Here is a 7,260-nt window from a genome sequence, read left to right on the forward strand (position 1 = left end):
CCATCCATGCTTCTACCCAACCATCCATCCATCTAGCAATCATCCATTATCCATTCATCATCCATCCATCATCCATCAATCCACCCATCCATAACCTCCTTCCATCCATACATCTATCCATCCATCATGTGTCCGTCCATCCATCCATCCATCCCCAATTCCAGCAGCCAGCCATCGATGGGCACTTGGGTTGCATTTAACTCTTGGCTCTTGTGAATAATGCTGTTGTGACCATAGGTCACATATAAATACATAGGTATAAATACACGTCCAAGTCCCCACTGAGAAGTCACACACCCAGAAGCACAGTTTCTGGATCACACGGTCGTTCTGTGTTTCGTATTCTGAGGACAGTCCTCCTGTCCCTCACAGGGGCTGCTCCATCTTACTTCCCACCAGCAGTGCACAAAGGTGTCCCTTGCTCCACGCTCTCAACGTGGAGAACCCTTCTTGCTGGGTTTCGACTTTTGGCGACAGCCATCCTGAATGGATGTGAAGTGGCATCTCACTGCGATTTTGACTTGCATTTCTTTAATAACTAATGATGATGAGCACCTTTTTAGAAAACTATTGATTTTTAATTGGAGGATAATTGCTTTGCAGTATTGCGTTGGTTTCTGCCATACATCAACATGAACCGATAGATGTTCAGCATCTTTTCACGTGCTTCTTAGTTGTTTGTATATCTTCTTCTTCAGAGAAAGACAAATTCAGGTACTTTGCCCATTTTTGTTTGTGTGTTTGGCCGCATCGTGCAGCTTTTGGAATCTTGACTCCCCGACAACCAGGGATCAAATCGACACCATCAATCATGAAAGTTCAGCGTCTGAACCAGTGGACTGCCAGGGAATTCCTATGTTGGTCTGAGTTCTTTTGTTTCCTATTTTTTGCTTTTTAATTTAATTATTGGAGTATAGAGGCTTTCCAGGTGGCGATAGTGGTAAAGAACCCGCCTGTCAATACAGGAGACTTAAGAGGCGAATGTTCGATCCCTGGGTCGGGAAGATCCCCTGGAGGAGGGCATGCAACCCACTCCAATATTCTTGCCTGGAGAATCCTGTGGGTAGAGGAGCCTGGTGAGCTATAGTCCTTGGGGTCCCAAAGAGTCGGACGTGACTAAAGCGATTGAGCACACATGCATACCATGTGGATGTACTTTGAGAATATGATGCCAAATGAAATGTCAGACATGCAAAAGGACTAATAGTACAGGGTTTCACTTATAAGAGGTCCCCAGGATTCATAGAGACAAAACACTGACAAAAACTAGAAGAGTGATCATCTGGGACAGGGGAGAGGCATGAAAAAATAGTATTTAATGGGGACAGAGTTTCATTTTGGGAAGATGAGAAATTTTTGGAGACAGATGGTGGGGAAGGCTACACAACAGTGTGAATGTTAACACAGCTGAATTATACAGTTAAAAACAGTTTCAGTGCTAAATTTTATGATGTATTTTATATACCTAAGGTATATTTTATAGGCTATAATTGTGTGGTGCATTTTACCACAATAATAACAAATATCAAAATTAAATATAACATTAAGAAAAAGTGACTGTATTCGTCCAGGTGTGAAAAATTGTGAAGTATCTTGGTTCTCTGCAAATAACCTTCTGACTTGGTGGTGGTGTTGTTCAGCCGCTAAGTCATGTCCGACTCTTTGTGACCCCATGGACCGCAGCACACCAGGCCTCCCTGTCCTTCACCATCTCCCGGAGTTTGCTCAAACTCATGTCCATCGAGTCAGTGATGCCATCCCAACATCTCATCCTCTGCCAACCACTTGTCCTCCTGCCTTCAGTCTTTCCCAGCATCAGGATCTCTTCCAATGAGCCAGCTCTTTGCCTACAGAGCAAAATGGGAATAGGAAGAAGAAAGGCCCAGAGAAGGGCTGTCACCTTCTCATTTTCAGAGCAGTCCAGATCTGTCTCCCTCTACAAGACCCTCAACCCACTGGTGAGGGATCTTCAAACTCTGACATCTAGCCTTTGGCCCGTATGTTTCTCCCAGCAGAGCTCCTGGTCCCCATACAGGTGTTCATGCTTGGAACTCCCTCCATCATCGATGAACAGGGGAGATTTCTCCTGCGGCTGCCAGTGTCTGTCCCCTGGACACCCTCCAGGGAGCGGATCCTGTGACCCCAGATTCATATGAAGAAGTCCTCATCCCCAGAACGTCAGCATGGGACTGTATTTGGAGATGGAGGTCTTTGTAAAGATGATGGAGGCAGAATGAGGTCGTGGGGGTGGATTCTAATTCCATATGATTGGGGTCCCTATAAGAGGGGGAGGTTGGTCACAGACAGGAGTACAGAGGAGAAACCAAGAGGGACTGAAGGGAGGTGGTGGCGTAATGGAGCCACAGGCCAAGGGGTGCAGAACAGCAAGCAAGGCCTGCTTCCCCATCAGCCATCTTCCCTCACAGTCTCCTCCCGCATGTCGCCCTCCATTTCCTCCCCCATCTCCCCCATCTCCTCCCCCACTCCTCCTCTATCTCCTCCTCCATCTCCCCCTGCATCTTTTCCCCCATCTCCTCCCCCATCTCCCCCATCTCCTCCCCCATCTCCTCCTCTATCTCCTCCTCCATCTCCCCCTGCATCTTTTCCCCCATCTCCTCCTCCATCTCCCCCATCTCCTCCCCCATCTCCTCCCCCATCTCCCCCTCCAACTCCCTCTCCATCTCCTCCATCTCCTCCTCCATCTCCTCCCCCATCTCCTCCTCCATCTCTTCTCCCATCTCCTCCTCCATCTCCTCCCCCATCTCCTCCTCCATCTCATCCTCCTCCTTCATCTCCTCTCCCATCTCCCCCTCCATCTCCTCCATCCCCTCCCCCATCTCCCCTTCCATCTCCTCCTCCATCCTCTCCATCTCCTCCCCTATCTTCTCCTCCTTCTCCTCCTCCATCTCCTCCCCCATCTCCTTCCCCATCTCCTCCTCCATCCCCTCCCCCATCTCCCCTTCCATCTCCTCCTCCATCCTCTCCATCTCCTCCCCTATCTTCTCCTCCTTCTCCTCCTCCATCTCCTCCCCCATCTCCTCCATCCCCTCCCCCATCTCCCCTTCCATCTCCTCCTCCATCCTCTCCATCTCCTCCCCTATCTTCTCCTCCTTCTCCTCCTCCATCTCCTCCCCCATCTCCTTCCCCATCTCCTCCTCCATCTCCTCCTCCATCTCCTCCCCCATCTCCTCCTCCATCTCTTCCCCCTTCTCCTCCTCCATCTCCTCCCCCATCTCCTCCATCCCCTCCCCCATCTCCCCTTCCATCTCCTCCTCCATCCTCTCCATCTCCTCCCCTATCTTCTCCTCCTTCTCCTCCTCCATCTCCTCCCCCATCTCCTCCATCTCCTTCCCCATCTCCTCCTCCATCTCTTCCACCTCCTCTATCTCCCCCTCTTGCTCCCACCTTTTGGAAACAGTGAGTTTTTTTTTTTTTTTTTTGGTCTGACTGCATTTCACCCTTAGCCCACCCCAGCACTTGCCTCCTGTACACCCGGGGGCATCCCTTTCCTTCTGAGGGACGAGCCTGAGCTTGATCGGGCAGAGGATGCTCTCTCGGAGCAGCTGTTGGAGGGCCTTCCTGAGATGCTGCATAACTCCCCTTCATCAGCTCGCAGCAATCAACTTTCAAAACCATCCCATATGTTGGAGCATGGAGCGGGGGGCCCCAGGTTAGAGCCAGGACACAGGCCACACTGAGGTTAAGATCTGGATGCAATTACGGGCGGGATCCAGGCATCTCCATAGTGCTTCAGGGACCACTTGGTCTTGGAGTCACTTATAATTGCGTGCTCGGAAATTACTCACCCTGAAATTGCTGGGGGCCGGAACGGACTCGGCCCACATGCGTCCCCCACCCCTCCTGGAGAAGGAAGAGGGGGCAGGGGAGGGTGTTGACTGTGTGGAGGCCTGTCTGTGAAGTCTCAGGATACTCCCAACATGACCCCCAGGCCTGATGCAAGAGAGAGCCCTCAACACTTCCAGTGGGCTTCAGCTCAGTTCAGTTCAGTCGCTCAGTCGTGTCTGACTCTTTGCGACCCTGTAGACTGCAGCACGCCAGGTCTCCCTGTCCATCACCAACTCCTGGAGCTTGCTCAAACTTGTATCCATTGAGTCGGTGATGCCATCCAACCATCTCATCCTCTGTCGTCCCCTTCTCCTCCTGCCTTCAATCTTTCCCAGCATCAGGGTCTTTTCCATTGAGTCAGCTCTTCGCATCAGGTGGCCAAAGGATTGGCGTTTCAGCTTCAGCATCAGTCCTTCCAATGAATATTCAGGGCTGATTTCCTTTAGGATGGACTGGTTGGATCTCCTTGCTGTCCAAGGGACTCTCAAGAGTCTTCTCCAACACCACAGTTCAAAAGCATCAGTTCTTTGGCACTCAGCTTCCTTTATGGTCCAACTCTCACATCCATAATGACCACTGGAAAAACCATAGCTTTGATTAGACAGACCTTTGTCAGCAAAGTAATGTCTCTGCTTTTAAATATGCTGTCTATTTTTGTCATAGCTTTTCCTCCAAGGAGTAAGCGTCTTTTAATTTCATGGCTGCAGTCACCATCTGCAGTGATTTTGGAGCCCCCCCAAATTAAGTCTCTCAATGTTTTCATTGTTTCCCAATCTATTTGCCATGAAGTGATGGGACCTGATGGATCTTAGTTTTTTGAATGTTGAGTTATAAGCCAGTTTTTTCACCCTCCTCTTTCACGTTCATCAAGAGGTTCTTTAGTTCCTCTTCGCTTTCTGCCATAAGGGTGGTGTCATCTGCATGTCTGACCGTTACTGATATTTCTCCTGGCAACCTTGATTCCAGCTTGTGCTTCATCCAGCCTGGCATTTCACATGATGTACTCTGCATATAAGTTAAATAAGCAGGGTGACAATATACAGCCTTGATGTACTCCTTTTCCTATTTTGGCTTAGACTATTCAAAATCCCACCTTGGTCTCCTCCGTGTGATTCTCTCTGCTTTCTGCACCTCTTGAGCCCTTCAGGTAAAGATGCTGCCTTATCCCTGGACCGAGCCGTCAGAGCTATTGGACTTCCCTGATGGCTGCCTGGCGACCCAGATGGTAAAGAATCTGCCTGCAACGTGGGAGATCCAGGTTTGATCCCTGGATCCCTGGAGGAGGGAATGGCAACACGCTCCAGTATTCTTGCCTAGAGAATTTCAAGGACGGAAGAACCTGGCGGGCTACAGCCCACGGGGTTGCAGAGAGCCAGACATGACTGACCGACTAACACGCTCGCTGTTTTTTTAATCCCCGGACCACAGGGTGGGCGGGGCTGGCTGGTCACCATGGAAGCAGCACTTCTCTGGTTCCAGAACTGTCCAGCTGGGTAAATTCACAGCAAGTTATTTCTAAGATGCAGAGCCTATCTGCTGAACAAACCGGCAGTGTTGGGTGGAAAAAAATGAACTGACGTTGATGAAAAAAAAAAAAAAAAATGATGAACTAGTGTTGAGTGGAGCCAATTGCCGCAAGTGGCTTGCACAGTAAAATGTCTTGGCTTACTTATGAACTTTTTAGAGTTTCTAAACCTAAAAATATTGACCTTGGGACTTTCCTGGTGATTCAGTGGTGAAGACTTCACCTTCCAACGCAGGGGCGGTGGGTTTGATCCCTGGTTGGGAAGCTAAGATTCCACATGCCTTATGGGCAAAAGACGAAGAATATAAAACAGAAGCAGTATTGTAACAAATACAATAAAGACTTTGAAAATGGTCCACACTAAAAAAAAACTTTAAAAAATATTGATCTTATTAAAAGAAATATGTACAGAGACACAATTGGTTTATTCAAAGAAGAGGTTCAAGTTGGTCCAGCGACATGAGGAAATGAATCAATTGGAAAAATAAGTGCAACGATTTAAAGAAAGACAAGTGACCGTTTTCACGGAATACTGTCAGAAGTGATTTGAAATTGTTTCCCTTTAACAGGACTTCCCCAGCGGCTTAGCAGTAAAGAATCCGCCTGCAATGCAGGAGATGAGGGAGACATGGGTTCAGTCCCTTAGTCTGGAGGATCTCCTGGAGCAGGAAATGGCAACCCACTCCAGTATCCTTTCCTGGAGAATCCCATGGTTTCCAGAGCCCTGGTGGGCTACAGTCCATGGGGCCGCAAAGAGTCAGACATGAGTGAAGGAACTTAGCAAATGATATCATGGGATGGGGATCATTTAACTAAAAAAAAAATAAAAAGTATAATCATGAGAAAAGCACAAACATTTTTCGAAGGTGATGAGATGCCTTGCTCCCGGGACCGGACGTGGGATACCCCCACTCAGATTGGGGACCACCTCTCCATTTTTTGCAAACCTAGAACCTTCTAGAATCTTCTGAGCATGGGGTGTTGATTTCCTGTGATTTGAAAAACAGACAGCAGAAATATTGTAAGAAGTAGACACAGAAGGACACACACAAGGGAATCGGGTGGAGAGGGAGGTGGGAGGGGGGATCGGGATTGGGAATACATGTAAATCCATGGCTGATTCATATCAATGTATGACAAAACCCACTGGAAAAAATAAAAAATAAAAAATAAAAAAAAAAAAACATTTGTGGAAATGCAAAGATCAAAAAAAAAAAAAAAAAAGAAGGACACACACAGTGTGTTATGACATTGACAGGAAACGTCAAGAACAGGTGACTCCACAGACAGAAATTGGGCTCGTGGTGCGGGGGCTGGGGGAGGTGGCGCGATAGCTCATGGGGTTGGAGTCTCCTTCTGAGGGCGTGAGAAGGTTCTGAAACCAGACAGAGGTGGTGTCTGCACAAAGTTGTGGATGCACAAAATGCCTCTGACTTGTCCCCTTTGGTTAACATGGTGAACTTTACATTATGAGCAAATGTGAAAACGTTAGTCATTCAGTCTTGTCCAACTCTTTGCGACCCATGAACTGCAGCATGCCATTCACTGCATGCAGTCCTTCACTATCTCCTGGAGCTTGCTCAAACTCATGTCCATTGAGTCAAGGATGCCATCCAACCATCTCATCCTCTGTCATCCCCTTCTCCTCCTGCCTTCAATCTTTCCCAGCATCAGCGTCTTTCTTTTCCAGTGAGTCATCTCTTCCTGTCATGTGGCCAAAGTACTGGAGCTTCAGCATCAGCATCAGTCCTTCCAGTGAATATTCAGGACTGATATCCTTTAGGATTGACTGGTTTGATCTCCTTGCTGTCCAAGGGACTCTCAAGAGACTTTCTGAAGAGTAAGTGTGAGCTGTTCTCTCCTCTCTTCCTGCTGACTGGAATGCAGGC

The sequence above is a fragment of the Cervus elaphus genome, chromosome X (assembly GCF_910594005.1).
Source record: "Cervus elaphus chromosome X, mCerEla1.1, whole genome shotgun sequence".
NCBI lineage: Eukaryota > Metazoa > Chordata > Mammalia > Artiodactyla > Cervidae > Cervus > Cervus elaphus.